The sequence below is a fragment of the Aedes aegypti genome, chromosome 3 (assembly GCF_002204515.2).
Source record: "Aedes aegypti strain LVP_AGWG chromosome 3, AaegL5.0 Primary Assembly, whole genome shotgun sequence".
In the NCBI taxonomy this organism is placed as follows: domain Eukaryota; kingdom Metazoa; phylum Arthropoda; class Insecta; order Diptera; family Culicidae; genus Aedes; species Aedes aegypti.
The window spans coordinates 283,658,776-283,674,999 of NC_035109.1; the positions used below are offsets into that span (position 1 = coordinate 283,658,776).

At 37.0% G+C, this 16,224-nt stretch overlaps 1 protein-coding gene across 6 annotated transcripts in view; it reads left to right on the forward strand.

Annotated features, from left to right (window-relative positions):
- The first annotated feature begins 9,051 nt into the window (after positions 1 to 9,051).
- LOC110678958 (protein gooseberry-neuro) overlaps positions 9,052 to 16,224 on the forward strand; it is a 163,078-nt gene continuing 155,905 nt past the window's right edge. For 3 of the 6 annotated variants that reach the window (XM_021852684.1, XM_021852686.1, XM_021852687.1), the window contains exon 1: positions 9,052 to 9,724. The gene's annotated coding sequence lies outside the window, so the exon portion shown is untranslated. The remainder of the gene's footprint in view (positions 9,725 to 16,224) is intronic. The other 3 variants (XM_021852685.1, XM_021852688.1, XM_021852689.1) reach the window with 2 other exon arrangements.

The following is a 16,224-nucleotide window of genomic DNA, read 5'->3' on the forward strand; positions in this document are numbered from 1 at the left end:
GTTGACTTCTGAATCCAAAGGTCACGTGTTCGAGACTGGATGAAATCTTTTTTTTTTAATTTTCATCAAATTTTTGTGGCATCGTATGTCCGATTGTAAAAGTGTGGAAAAGTTGTGCGAAGTGCTTAGATAGCCTCCACTTTGATAGGTGTAAAATGGTTTGTAAAGTTTATACCAGCTGAAAATTGTCTTTTCGTCACCTTAAAAATTAAGATTCAAAACTTTGATCGTGATACGGGAGTGGGTTAGAAAGGCCCGGGTCAATATGAACAACTTGCCTGATGTTAATGCATCTTCATGGTGTTTGAATGTTATTGAAAACTAGTTCAAACTACTTTTTTAGCGCATACGTTTTGATAACGTAAACATGTGCGGTTTAAATCTTAAAAAGTTATATTAACGCTCATGAAGCTATAATAATACCTAGACCGTTTGTTTTATTTCTACTTCATGATCTTACATGACATGTTTCTCGAATACTGTACTATAGCTCATATATAACACAAGATGTTATATAATACTCAAATAGAGCTTCAATATAACAATATATCGGTCATGCTGCACAAAAAGATGTATTTGGTGTTACTTGGGTGCCCAGTACTGTACCACCGGGCGCAGCTCCGGACAGTTTGGCAGATTCATGTCTGGAATCGAACCAAGAACCTTGCGATCGATAGGCCCGTGCGTATACCACGCGCCTATCGACGCCTTAATGTGGAGTGATGCTGGAACGGTACAGAAAGCGCTCGCATTGCAATAATCGTTTCACCTTTCATAAGGCAAAATGTATGAATTTAAATAGTCCAGTTCGCTGCGTGTACGTTTCGTCGTCCATCACACAGCAGCCATATTTTGTCAGCATCTTCTCGTAGAGCTTCCGTGCCCGAGTTTTAGCCGTCGATTGTTGCCGCTCATCGCGGTTTGGGAAGTTCTGTACCTTGTATGCATGTAGTTCAGCTCTTTTCTTTGCATTCTGTACATGCCGACCTTTTTAGCCAAATCACGGCTTGAGACGTTGGGATTTACTTTAATCATCCGCTTCACCTTTCCCTCCGTCTTTTTGTTCTCCGGTCCCAGTTTTCTTCCAGCTCCTTTGCCGTGGTCCAACGTAAACCGCTCCTGGAACCGTTTCAACACTATGGATACGGTTGAATGGTGAATGTTCAACATTTTTCCCAACTGCCGGTGCGACAGGTCAATTCCATGTGTTTGGAAAGAATTTGTTATCTCGACTCGCGTTGATTCACCTCCATTTTCGTTGAATCGAAAAACACGACTTCGAGTTTGCCAGCATATAAACAATACACATCAATGAGAAAGTGTGCAAAATTTGGTTTCTTTTTACCCAATGGTAGAAAAGTTATGCCCTGTTGAATGTGTCGCAATAATTTCGTGTTCGCCCTTTAAGTCTAAACATTTTGTCATTCGAGACTTTTATGTCAACATCATTCGTGGAACAATATTCAAAGTTGTTCCAACAGCAGGGCATTTGACGTTGTTTTCCTTAGGCTATTTCTTAATTCAATACCTGATTGCCCTACTTGTTTTCTTTTCACTACTATAGTGCTGACCCGATTTTGTCTATCCCCCATTTTGTCAGCCTTGTGACACGATTTTGTCAGCCTACTTAGAATAGAGTACTTTTCGTTCATGTTTTATCGTGTTAATAATTAAACTGATCTCGTATGAGATTTTCTTTCAATGAATTGAAAGCAGTTAGAGATAGGAAAAAAATCATCATGTCATAATGAAATTCAATATCATATACCGTTTTGTCTCAAATTCCTAACATACTCAACTTTGTTGTATCAAAGCTATTGTAGATACTGGAAGTAGCAACGTCTTCTTTGTTCGAGGCCAGTAAAACTAACTCAGATAATTTTGTTAGTAAAACATACATTAGACTACTAATTATTGATCTCCTTCTTTCTGGGGTTACACTCCAACTAGAACTACTCCTGTTCCTCAGCTTCATGTTTTGTGAGCATTTTCACTTTAAAAAAAATCACAATAACTTTTTTGCTTTTCGATGTTTTTACACCATGTGTTATAAGTTTTCAAAAAAACTTCTGTATTTTGAGAATTAGTAATGATTTTGATAACCAGTCACCTGATTTTGTAGTAATTGCCATATTTCTTGGGAGGAGGACCGGCATTCCTTATATAAAAGTATTTTGTATGCAGCAAATTTATTAATAATATAAAATATGGGATATACAATGATTGGTATGAAGAAGTTTTTCTAAAATAAATACATGCAAATTGATTGAGTTGTCAGTTAGAAATCTGAATATAACATAGCGATGTTTTTGAAAATTTTAAGATCTTTATACGGCTTGAGTAAAAGCAGTACCATACATGCTCGTTGCTCGAAACCGGTTGCACAAATTTGCTTCATTATTTCACAACAGACTTTCATAAATATACTGTTTTAACAACTGAATAATCGTAAATGTGAAAATTTACGTTGCCAGAGATAATAACGTAGATTTTGGCTAGGCATTTGTCCCAATTTATGAAAATATCCTTGGGGTTTCCGGAAAAGCTGTTCTCGTCCATGATTTTCCATAGCTCTTTAGAATGGTGATCGCTCGAAAGTTTTCACAATCTAACTTGTCACCTTTCTTGTAGATGGGGCATATTACCCCTTCCTTCCACTCCTCCGGTAGCTGTTCTGTTTCCCAGATTGTGCCTATCAGCCGATGCAGGCAAATGGCCAGCTCCGAGTTCAGCTCCGATATCATCTTACCAGCTGCTTTATTGTTCTTGAGCTGGTGAATGGCATCCTTAACCTCCTGCATTCTTCTCCTCCAAAACCTCCTGGCACTCCTCGTCGAACCAATCGTTCCGTCGACTCCGTCCCACGTACCCGACGTTGCTCTCAGCTGCATCGTTGATGGCTGCTTTTACTGTTCTCCAGCAGTCCTCAAGAGGGGCTTCGTCCAGCTCACCCTCTTCCGGTAATGCAGCCTCGAGCCTTGAGCCGCTCTAGGTCATACCGGGGCGGCCGTCGGTACCGTACGTTCTTAATGACGGAGAGTTTTGAGCGCAGTTTGACTATCACCAGATAATGGTCATAGTCGATGTAAGCGCCACGATAGGTCCTGACGTCGATAATGTCGGAGAAGTAGATGAAAAAACCGAATTTAGTACTATACCATTTAATTCCACTAGAGTTTGTATCCTTTGACAGATACGCGTATTTCGACCTCAACTGTAAGGCCGTCTTCAGTGTCGTGTACTAGACTCGACTTGTTGAGGTTGAGGTCGAAATACGCGTATCTGTCAAAGGATACAAACTCTAGTGGAATTAAATGGTATAGTACTAAATTCGGTTTTTTCATCTACTTATAGGTATTCTACTAAACAGCTCGAAGATTTATTATCATGTCGGAGAAGTGCCGACCATCAATCAGAACGTGGTCGATTTGCAATTCTGTCTGCTGTGGTGATCTCCAGGTGTATCGGTATGGAAGGCTGCGCTGGAAGTAGGTGCTACGAATGGCCATATTCTTGGAGGCGGCAAAATCAATTAGTCGTTGGCCGTTTTCGTTCGTCAGCCGGTGGGCGCTGAACTTTCCAATCGTCGGCTTGAATTTCTCCTCCTGGCCAACCTGAGCGTTTTGATCTCCTATGATGATTTTGACGTCGTGGCTTGGGCAGCGGTCGTACTCGCATTAGAGCTGCGCGTAAAAAGCGTCTTTATCATCATCAGTGCTTCCGGAGTGAGGGCTGTGCACATTTATTATGCTGAAGTTGAAGAACCGGCCTTTGATCCTCAACTTGCACATTCTCTCATTGATCGGCCACCACCCGATCACGCGCCTCTGCATATCACCCATCACTATAAAAGCTGTTCCCAGCTCATGTGTATTGCCGCAGCTCTGGTAGATGGTATGGTTACCTCTAAACGTTCGCACCATTGATCCCTTCCAACACACTTCCTGCAACGCTACGATGCCGAATCCACGGTCCTTCAGCACGTCGGCGAGTATGCGTGTGCTCCCGATGAAGTTGAGAGATTTACAGTTCCACGTACCGAGCTTCCAATTGCTAGTCCCTTTACGTCGCTGTGGTCTTCGCCGATTGTCCCGGTTTGTATTCTCTCGTTGATTATTCGTTGCTTGATTTTTTTACGGCTGGCTTGCAGGGCCTAACACTAACCCCCTAGATTTCCGGAGGACCATTCCCCCGAAATATTCGGAGGACCATAGTGCACAGTTTAGCTTAGTGATCAGTGATCAGCCGCCCCTGACATGGGGAACAGACGCTTTTGTGAGCCGCTCCTAACATGGAGTACCGACGCTCAAGGTTTGCCGAAGCAAAAGCAAAAGCAAACCACCCTTTCCTGTCAGCATACGACCAAAGTTTCCACCGGGGGTTGGTTACCCGATCTTCTCTTAGGTAACTCGTACCCCGGTCAGTACCGCGAGGAGGTAAGGATAGGAGTTGATGACGACTGCGTTGATGACATTTGATAGCTGTTTTCTTCAATCATCATTCATCATTGAAAAAGCAAATCTACTATGTTCAATTTTGTTACATGTCAGCAATTGCGCCATTTGGCAGCAGCTCTAAATGCAGGGGAATAAGGAATGTCGTATTTCCGACGATTTTTTACAATTTATCTGTAATTCGGATACGAAAATGGTGTACTACGATAATGTTCAGAAATAACAAAGAAATGACACTACGGTTGAATTTTTATGATTAGACATGCGGTTAAGAATCTTGTAGATCAACAACTGTTGATATATGTATGTTTTACAGGTTTTTTAATGAACAGAAATCAATTTTATGAGGTCAAAACCATCTCTAATCGGCATACAGTGTTCTCAAAAGTTGTAAAGTACTAATAATACGTTCAACTAGTGGTATTTATTTTGATTTTCCTTATTCCAAATTCTTGTTAGAATTTTTGGAATATAAAAAATAGCCAAAAAACACAAATTCGACTTGAGGCACCTCCTAATCTTCTCCAAATTGGATGAAAATTTGTCTGGTAGTTTGATTTTTGTGAAACTGTCTAATGCCCAGCCATTCACCAATTCTATTCATCCTCTCTTCTGCGAATTAAAGTCCATGATACAAGTATCGTAGCATTTTTTCACTTCAAGACGCTAGTTAGCGAAGCAAACTTGCATCTTTTCACCATCATCCAAGGATCGGTGAAGAGAAATCAATCACGTTACATTCGCCATAATTCTAGCACAGCTTCAATTAAACAATAAAATTGAACTTTCGGCAAATTATTGCTGATTCATGCCTATCAGATGCAATTATGACCTGTTCAAAATATTAGTCAAAAATGCATTTCGAAAAAAAAAAACAAATGAAACGACGATTTTGAGAAACTCGGTTTAAATATAATATTTAGTGGATTCAATCTTGCCTCTCATTCAATTTTTGCCATAAATTTATTCAAACACACCGGTTTTGAGTTATGAGTTTCCAAAACATTTTTTTTTATTTTCCTTTTACCCTTTTAAAGACATATTCTAGGAAACCCCTCCCCCTTTAAAGTCTATATTGTTTGTAAATCAATATTACCACGTCAAAAATTAATAAACAGAAACAAAAAAAAAAATGTCCCGATTTTAAAAGGTTCCCGATTTACTCAGCCTAAAATTAGTCCAGGGGCTGATAAAATTGGGTCCTTACTGTATAATCCTTTCTAAGATTGATTTGGTCTTAATCTACTATAGTTATGTTTGCAGTCAACTGAATATTTACGCTGACTTTGATTCTGATCATGTCCTCGTTACATTTCGAATTTCTCATGAAGCCAATCTCAATTCTAAAAGTTTCAGTGTAAATTTTGTAGTTCAGAGGTTCCCAAACTTTTAAAGATCTTGGTTCCCTCAATTTTCTTGGAATGACGTGGCGCACCGGAACAAGAAACTGAAGGAAGAGAACATTTTTATTCATAAAGTTTTATTTCGTATGGTTCATTTCACTGGAATAATGTTTTCAATATGGATTAAACACGACAATAGCTTGAAGTGAAGTATCACGAAATTTTCAATGCTATGATAACTTTCTTTACCTAGCACAACTTTATGCGTTCGGAGTTATCGTTGAAATCACATATGAATTTCATTTTTAATGCCGGATTTTTCTCAATATTGGGAAATTGAAATTTATTCGTAAATTTCGTCATACAAAGATATGATGAATCGCAAAAAAACTCGTGAAGCAACTGATTTATTTAGTGGAAATCCCAATACAAAACTTTACAAGCAAAATATGAATGTGAATTTTGCGTAACAATCAATGCTTAAAACACCAAACGCTTCTATGTTTTTTAGATTGTGAGCAACTAATAATTCCTTATTTTTAAAATGATCCTGTACCTTTTATAATATTCATTCAGTAATAATCATTTTCATCATTGAATTATGTAGAATTGAAAACGAAAAGTATTTAAAATAAAAAAACAATACATCACAAATATTGGAAAACTTTGAAATGCTTTGATGATGAATATTTTATTTAAGAAATGTACTGAATGTGGATGCTAGATTAGACGGTAATGGTTTGTTATTGAAACTTTGGAAGATTCTACTTAGAAAATGGATTTTGAACCTTGTTCTCGTTTGCCATTCGAAAAAAATATCAGTTTATCACTAAAAGCGATGTAATTGGTGTTCAATGAAAATGAGAATAATTTCAATATCTTTCTGTGATTAGAGCAAAGAGCGTGAACTTTTTTCTGCAAAAGAATTACTCTCTGGACTCTAAAAATGGGTGGCATGTTTCTGTTCCCTTGGGCGATGTTAGTTCGAATGAAGACGGCATCGAAACAGTAAATACTCCGCGAATTGAAAAACAATTACTGTTTGACTGGAAAAACACTCATTTTTGTTTTGAACACCCGTTCTATGAAAGTTAACTATTATATATCATCTTCATTTTTACAAAATAATTCGAAAAATAAGATTTTCAAAAGAATTGTTGCTTATTCAAAACAAAAAGTATGAGCAAAAAATACAAACCGTCGAATGTCAAAACATTGAAAATCAAAAAGTCGAAATGACAAAACTCTAAAAGCTAGATCGTCAAAATAGTAGCATTTGAAGGGAACAAATATTTTTGGAAAAATGATTCTCTTTTAAAAGAATAAATAATTCAACGTTTTGGGATTCAATTTTTATGCATTCGACGTTTTGTATGAAGAAAATATATCCAAACTTTTTTGCAAACTACTACAGATGACACGCAGACTTCGTCCTTTGGTGGAGAGGCTTTTTCCATCAGCAAACATGGATTTTGGTCATCCCTGAGGTAACTCAGGTAAGTCAGATGTGAAAATATTATATAATATTGGTCCCAAAATGCTGCTTTGAGGAACACCAGTTCTTACAGGAAGTCTTTCAGAAATGGAGCTCTGATAATTAACCTGATGTGTACGACTTGACAGATAACTTTGAATTATTCTTACAATGTATGTTGAAAAATCAAAGTTTTTGATTTTACGGTAAAGCCGTCATGCTAAACACTGTCAAATGCTTTTTCTATGTCTAGAAGAACAAGACCAGTAGAATAGCCTCCAGATTTGTTGGAAATAATCAAATTTGTTACACGTAAAAGTTGATAAGTGGTCGAATGTCCAAGGCGGGGTCCGAACTGTTCATTGGCAACAATTGAATTTTCGTTGATGTGGACCATTATTCTGTTCAAAATAACCTTTTCAAAAAGTTTACTGATGGAGAAAAGCAATATGATTGGACGATAGCTAGAAGTTTCTGCAGGATTAATGTTTGGTTTTAAAATTGATACAACCTTAGCATTTTGCTAATTAAAAACATTTGTTAAATTTGCTAATTAAAAACATTTGTTAAATATCTCAACTAAGAATGATAATCTGTTTTCTTGAAGTTTCTTGATGAGGATGTAGAAAATTCCATCATCGCCAGGAGCTTTCATATTTTGATTTTTTTAATAATAGTTTACACTTCTTCCAAATTAGTCTCCCAGGAATTTTTGAAGACGTTCTCTTGATTGAGAATATTTTCGACGTCCTGAGTAACTCGATTTTCTATCGGACTAGTAAGTCCTGAATTAAAATTCTGCGCGCTTTCAAACTGCATAGCAAGTTTTAGAGCTTTTTCGCAATTAGTTAGTAATAATTTGTTTTCCTCTTTCAATGCCGATATTGGCTTCTGAGGTTTTTTCGAATTTTTAGATAATTTCCAAAAGGGCTTAGAGCCAGGGTCCAATTGAGAAATCTTATTTTCAAAATTTTTGTTTCTTAATTGTGCAAAACGTTTCTTGATTTCTTTCTGCAAATCCTGCCATATAATTTTCATAGCAGGATCGCGAGTATGTTTAAATTGCCTTCTCCTCACGTTTTTAAGGCGGATCAAGAGTTTAAGATCATCGTCTATAATCACGGATTCAAATTTTGGTATTGATATGCCCCTGGCTTCAACAATGGAAGTTGTTAAAGTTTGAAGAGCATTGTCAATATCATGTTTTGTTTGTAAAGAAATGTTAACATGACTATAGATATATGTTTCATATATATATATTCTTTTAATTTGTGCTTTTCAGAATAGGAGGTTTGATTTCGATTCATCTGCACCTTTAAACCTTTTAAACATACTAAATGAAATGAAGGAAGCTTTGGTAGCAGATGCTCTGCGTTATGAATAGAATCATTAGCCCAACCCGCCATAGTTCAGTAAGGCACATCCAAATTTCTGTAATCAACCATCGAACAAAACGCCGACCGAACCTACCCAAAGAGAAACGAGCGTCCCTCTCCGGTGCGCCACGCTTCGATCAAACCGAGTGTACCTTTGCCAACCCCGGGAACATGAATGCGCGGCTTAATCGAGGTGCCTTCAGCACACACTCACACAAACATGCGCGCGATCGATCAAACTGTGAATCTCTCGCAGCCGCAGCTTTCGTCGTCATCATCGACCCTCCTGCTGTGGGGTGGTGTCCACACGAAACGACCGGCAACAAATAAGGGGTTTTCCAATTCCAACCCACCACCGAAGGAAGCCGAGCATCGCAACAGCAAAAGCAGCAGCAGCGAGGTGCCGCCAGGCTAGCACGCCGCAGTTCTTCTCTCTAGCTCTTTCGTTCGCGTTTGACGCGGGCGCGGCGCTGCTTTATTGCAACGAGATCGTGTTGCCGTCGCGTCGTCGTCATCGTCGTCGTCGTCGTCTTCTGGATTCAGCGCGCAACGAAATCCCAAAACGCGAAGAGGTGGATTAAAATTATGCTTTTTGTTTTGCTCCCGATGTAGTTCCGTGGAACGAGTTTCGGCAAACGGACGACGCGCCGTCGCGGTTTATTCGTACTTACCGATAGAGAAAAAACGGCGCGACAGTTGATCGCGATCGCGAGATTTTGGCGGTTCCAGGAAGGACCTCTGATCGTGCTGAAAGGATACGAATCCTTGTCGAGTGTGGGTGCGTGACCCGAGAAAAGTCGTCGCGTGTCTTTCGTACGATTTCGTGAGAAATGATCAACAGGACAGTTGTAGTGGATGCTGATACTGGGAGGCTCCCCTAATGAATGAGCGCGTGATAATTAAGCTTAATTGCGGTGCTGATGGATTGCAATTGTGTTGTTTACGATAATTAAATTAATTCAGTAGGAGAAAACCTATCATTTCGCGGGCAAGCATTGATACTGTGAGTATAGTGCGAAGAAACGAGATTGCAGAACGGACTTGAAGAAGAAAGTTCGTCGTTTGAGAAGTGTACCGGTTCGTAAAAAGAGATTTACATTCGATAAGTCTTCTCTTATGCCCTGTGTTGAGATAGCGTTATAAACATTTTCCAATCTTATTCCTTTTTGTGTTGATTGCTCTATGTAAACATCCAGAATCCTATGCTAATGACCTTCATTAAGATATCAACATTACCGGGTATTCTACAGTTATCAACTGAGCAATTTTGCAATTTTTTAACCCGAAGGCACCAACATACTCTGGGAAGTCGTGAAAATTTTCAACCCGAAAACAAATTCTACCGGCGGGGTTTGAAGCCAGCACCTTAGTATGGTTATGCTGAACAGCTGCACGTTTACCGCTGTTGGAATCCTTCAGAGCATATCTGAAATCATATGGTTATCTATGTATACATTGCTAATCAAAACATAACATTCACTTTATAAAAGAAAGGCTTTGGCTGGTTGGTTAGAACATGGTTAAGTTTTGTCAATTTATGTATTTAATATGGTCCCTGAGATGTTCGATTTATTATAGATTTTGTTCAAGTACGATTTACCTTCCTAAATGTTGTCACTTATTGGTTCAATAATAAAGATAATAATAAATAATAGAGATCGTATGATTTTAAATGTATGCCATAATCCGGCGTCAAATTGATCGATGGAGCAATCCTATGTTGAATGTTTTGTTGGCATTACATACATTCCATGTTTTCTAGATTATATGTGATAATCTCTACCAGCAGCTTCGTTTTTTACCGCAAAAAATCAAACCGCGATATCTTTCTTGTTTATCATTTTTTTTCACAAGTTCTCAAAAATCTCTTCTTGTTTAAGAATCCGTTCTGATATTAATCATTTGTGATCTTTTTTGAAGATCCTTGGGGGACCGACATTCTCCATATAAAATGTCCTTGGCTGCCTTGTTTTTCATTAATCAAAAAGATAAAATATGAACTATACAATGTCATGTAATAAGAAGCTACTCTGAAGAAAAAAATCATTTTAATCGATTAAGTATTCTTAGAGATATCAGAAAGTTACGATATGATGTTTTTTGAAGTTTTCAAGTACTTTATTTGGCGAGCGTGGTACCAGAAACCTAAATACCCATTACTCAAAAACGGCCGCACCAAATTGCTTCATTTTTTCACAACATATTCTCATTAATGTTATGCACCGAAGAATGAATATCCGAATACGAGAAAAATTCTGTAGTCCGAGAAATTAACCAGGGTTATTGACCGACGCGTAGTCACCTAAGGAATTTTGGCATATCTTTGGATCCAAATGGCCAATGATCAATATCGACACATATTTAAAAGCTAGAAAAGTTTTTTGATAACTTGTGAGAAAATGGTGGAAATATCTTGAAATAAAAAAGTTATTACGATTCGAATATATTTTCTGTGGTAAAAAATGAAGCTGCTATTAATGGGGGTAATTAAACAAGTGTTCAACGAAAGTAGCAATGTTAATTTTATGCTATTCTTGAAGTGTTCTCTTGCACCAATTACATAAAACATGGAATAAAACCAGTATTTTTTCAAACAAACACTAACCCAATCATAAACCTCTTATAGGATTAAAATGGTCCATACTAGAGACAGTGTTGGAGATCAATTTCAAGTGTATCTTAAAATTTGTAATCATGGATTTATGACATTCCTCAACACTTTCAAAAAACTTCCACAAGTAGTTCTCAAGACAAGTTGAACTCACATTATGTCTATCTAGTTGGTTTGGTTAACGAATTTAAAAATGATGTCGCTCAATATTACATATCGTAAATCGAACAAAATGCAAATGAAAATATCTATGATGATAACTTTATGTTTTTTTTTTTCATACCTTCCTGGGTTTTCGATTGCCACGCATATAACATTGTGGATATCGTGCTTGAAACATCCGAAACGCGCAATGCGCATTGTCATAAAACATTTTCACCAATTTTGAGCCAGAAAGAACTTTCTGCATTGTTGAACGTCAAACTTAGACTAATACGCTGTGCTGTAAATGCAATCGATCATCTAATCACATCTAGTGGTAATGATTCGTCCCTATAACTAGTACGTCATGGCCTAGAGGAAGAAGACCACTGGAACTTAACACAGGCATTTTCTGAAGGTTGTGCGACGCAAGCTCAACAACAAGTTTCGTGGGAATAGATCGGAAAGCCACGCAAGGCGCCCCCGTAATGGCACGGATCAATAATGATGGAAAGGAATATATTATGTTCTCGGCAAGGATGGAAAAAAATCAGCTCTAACGACAAACAACACGGTATCTGAATGGTCCAAGAGGGCCGTCGCTCTTGCAGCAACATGATTTCAACACCTCACCACGCGCGATGATCAAAGATATATCGAGCATCCGATGAACTGTTTGTCGTAGGACAAAGGGTTTGTCGGATATTGTAACATGTTGCGATTAATGCGAATCAATTCAAAATTCACGGATAAACTCTCTCACATACCACGCACGATTGACTTTCAGATTAAAAACGACAAGCTAAAAGACAAATCGTGGAGTGCAATCAGAAAAATCCTCCAAAATTAAGACTTTGATTCGCGAACAATTGATCGTCAACTCACAGGCCGAGCGATTAATTTTTCGCGGAGCGGAGTTTGTTGTGATGGCTTGACGACTAAGGGTTTGTCGTTGTTGCTATGGTCGCATGATAAAGAACAACCACGATGCATCATTTGTTTTATCATGTTCACTAGATTTCCATCCTTGGTTCTCGGTCAAGAACTTGTAATCTTGCTCAAGAGCGTGTTCATGAAGACATGTACCAAAGTTTCTTAAAACTACACAGAAGGTCATTGAATGAAGTAACTAAAAAAACTAGAAATCTGCAAATCCATGATAAAACTACCTTCAAACAAAACAAAACAAGTTAGAATATGAATTATTACTTGAGAAGTTTTTAATCATCATAAAACCGTATAATCTTGAAAAGGTACTCATTTCAAAGTTAATTTCCTACATTTAGACGCATTTGGCTGATTTCCAAAGTTTAATTTTGCCATAAGGTGACCGAATACATACTCGTGTTGATAGAATTTTGATTTTGATGATGCAGTAGAACCAGTTTTACAGTTTTTCTCAATTTTTTTCTGTTATGTGGTGATAAGGGTAGTCCAAAATTTAAAAACTTTTTAATAGCCACAGAGTTGAATTTTCGTCATTTTGTTAGTATTGAGCATCTACGATACATGGTAGATGTCAAGTCATATACGATTTAATAAGGTTTGACTTCTTCTTATGCAATTATTCAATTTGAGTTTTCAAACATTTTCATGTTCTGTTGGATAAGATTGGCCCATCTATTAACAATCGAGAGTTGCTCTGGCCACGTCCTAGCAACAACGTACTTAAAAGAGACCTCTCCTTTTTCTTATAAAATATGGCTTAAAAGAATTTTCTATGTAAATTTGATAGACATATATACTCCCCCTATGGTATGAATTTTTGTATGAAAATAAAAAATAATTTGTATGGCACTTAAGATACCTCAAATTCCCCGCCTCACCCCATTACCGCTTACATGATTAATGAACGATCCCATACATGTTCAGCTCTTTTTGATAAGGGATGCACTTGGGAATGAACTCAATGTTGTGTACAACGGCAAGAGGTATGATCAAGTTTATCAATATTATATATTTAATATTATTATTCTCAATAAGACTGTCGACCTTGTCATAGTTTGGACATTAACTTCTATCTCTCAAACTCGGTGGCATTGCACAAATTATAGCAAACAGCAATTGATTAGATCCTGTTCCAAGGGGTAGGGGAAGAGGTCCAGCAAAACTAAGCAATTTCTAGAATACTTGTTTTTGATTAATTATGATTCGTGGTTTACGGCTAATGAGCCGAGTGGAAGTTTGACAACTACCGAAAAACTGAACATTACATATGCTTTGCATTTGTCCATTTAATCCAATTGCAAAGTATATGAAATGTTTAGTTTTTTAGTAGTTGTCAATCTGTAGAAGATTTTGTTGCCAGAACGGGCTGATAGACTTACATAATTATTTCACTCTTGCATTAGTCAAATGTTCTGAAGTGTTTGAGTGAAGGAAACGATTTGGAAAATTATCTGTAATAACTGTGTTGGTTTTCCAGTAACAGTTGGTGACAGGTTCCCTTAACTTTTGGGAGCTCGCAATCTAAGCCAGCTGTCTCCTCTCTCTCAGTTATTTAATATTATATGTACTCAACAAAAAACTAAAACTTAAGTTAGTTTATTGCCAGTCTATTTGTGATCTTACGTACGCAGTGATAGCGGAACGGCAACGGAAAGCGGAACCACCATGAATCACACCATCTCAACTGAGCTGTCAACGAACGAAAGTGAACCAAGTCTGGGTCGACAAGCATGCTACAGTTCATGCTGGCGAACTAGTTCCGCTTTCCGTTGCCGTTCCGCTATCATTGCGTTTGAGCCTTAAAGCTAAAAGGCGATGGTGGTGCTGTTCTAGAATGGTGATTAGTGCATCCTTGTCGAAGTTGGAAGTAATAACTTTAGAAGATCACCACAATCATTTTAATGTTAAATTTGGCAATTCAAAGCTCAGTAAACCGTACACAGAAAGAAAAATCCATGTAAATTTCAGCGTAAAATAATGCATATAAAGGGAATGCCAGATTTGTCTCAAATTTACATGACACATTGTGTAAAATTACACCAACATCATGTAAATTTATGCCAATTGTCGCGAAATCGGATAGAATCCATGCTAGATTACACGATGTCTAGCGGAAACTTACATGATGTTATTGTAATTTTACACGATGTGACGTATAAATTTGCGACATTTCTGGCATTCCCTTCATGTGCATAATTTTACGCTGAAATTTACATGGATTTTTCTTTCTGTGTAAGTATTCATTTCAGTTGCAAAACTTTCGCAACATAACTCCACATTTAATCATCAATCGGTTGTGACCAAAAATGCAAAAAAATGTACCGTAAAATTGGGTGAAGTTGATCACTTTTGAGAGATTCTGTTCTATAATTCCAAGTAGGATGCATGTTTTACCATCCAAATATGTTTTAAACCTGTACTGAATGGATGTGTATCGAATTATACAAACGGAATTTCGACAAAATCTTATCGTTATAACAGAAACATTTTTCAAAATTGGAGTTCTTGATTCCGGGGTGATGTTGATCAGTTACTGCGATAGGTTTCATAAATTAAAGAGATATGCTATTCACTAAATTTGAGTTCACAAAATCCGATTCAAAACTCGAAAATCAAAATTTTTTGATAAATCGGTCAAATTTAGAATTAAATGTTGTTAATTGCAGAATACATCACATTAAACGCCTAAAGATATGAAATTTTCTTCGAAATTAGTAACTCGCTCAGTAAAAGAACATGGTTTTTCTCTGAAAATTAATTTTAATCCTCAATGCTAATCAAAAACTGGGTTCACTGAACATATCTGGAATGTATGAAACAGTTTATTTAAATGGTGTCTTTATACAGTTTACAAAACATTTCCTAAAAATTCTGTTTTCCATGGTATAATTATCTTGAATGTCAAACCGAATTTAGGAACAACAAGCGCAGCTATCAGGTAAAGCGACATCACATAAATTGTGATATTTGAAATCGGATCATAGCTCTCTTGACAGTTTATACATGAGGGTACGGGAATGATCAACTTCTCCCCACTTATCAACTACACCCCGAATTACGGTACCTTGGAAAAAAAGCTCTCAGTTAATAGTTGCAGTGTATATAAGAACACTAAGATGAGAAGAAGGCTCTTTCTCAGTTGGGATGTAATGCCATGAAGAATAAGAAGAAGAAGAAGAAGAAGAAGAAGAAGAGAAAAAAAAAAAGAAGAAGAAGGATGAGGATGAACAGTAGAAAAAGAAGTTGTTTCTTGTTTAATCTTTCTTTAAAAAAATGATCAGCTTGCCTCACTTCCTTGTAGTTATTTTTACAAATATGGTGTACCTTGTGATGCATAGGACATTTATGTGATTATCGTTTCAATATTCTACATTACTTTTATTGAAATTCTAACTAAGAAAACTGAAACTATTAATGATTTATATCAAAATCATATTGATTGATAGGAATCTGCAATCAACTTCATCACGAGCCTATGATAATAAACAATCTAAATGGTCGTCACAGCTCTCAAACGTCAATACTGTGCATTAATATGATGAAAATGTGTATTATCCTGACAAAACTGCAATTTTTATTTCAAATTTGTAAAATATTTTGTCTAAGAAAATTATTCCGTTTTTGTCACGGTTCCGTTTTTGTCAACTGAAAATCGCCGATCGTGTTGATAAAAACGGAACATACCTGTACCTTAGTTTGGTACTCAGTAGTTATTTTCTTCTGCTCGGGCAGTTGAAATAAAAAATCAATTACAGCAGTTTTATTCCAAATAAGAAATTTAAAAATCAAAGCTTATCTTGACTGCTCCCGGTTATGTTGGGGAGGTTTACAAATTCTCCATAATAAATGAAAGAGTACTTAAGTCATAATATTAAGA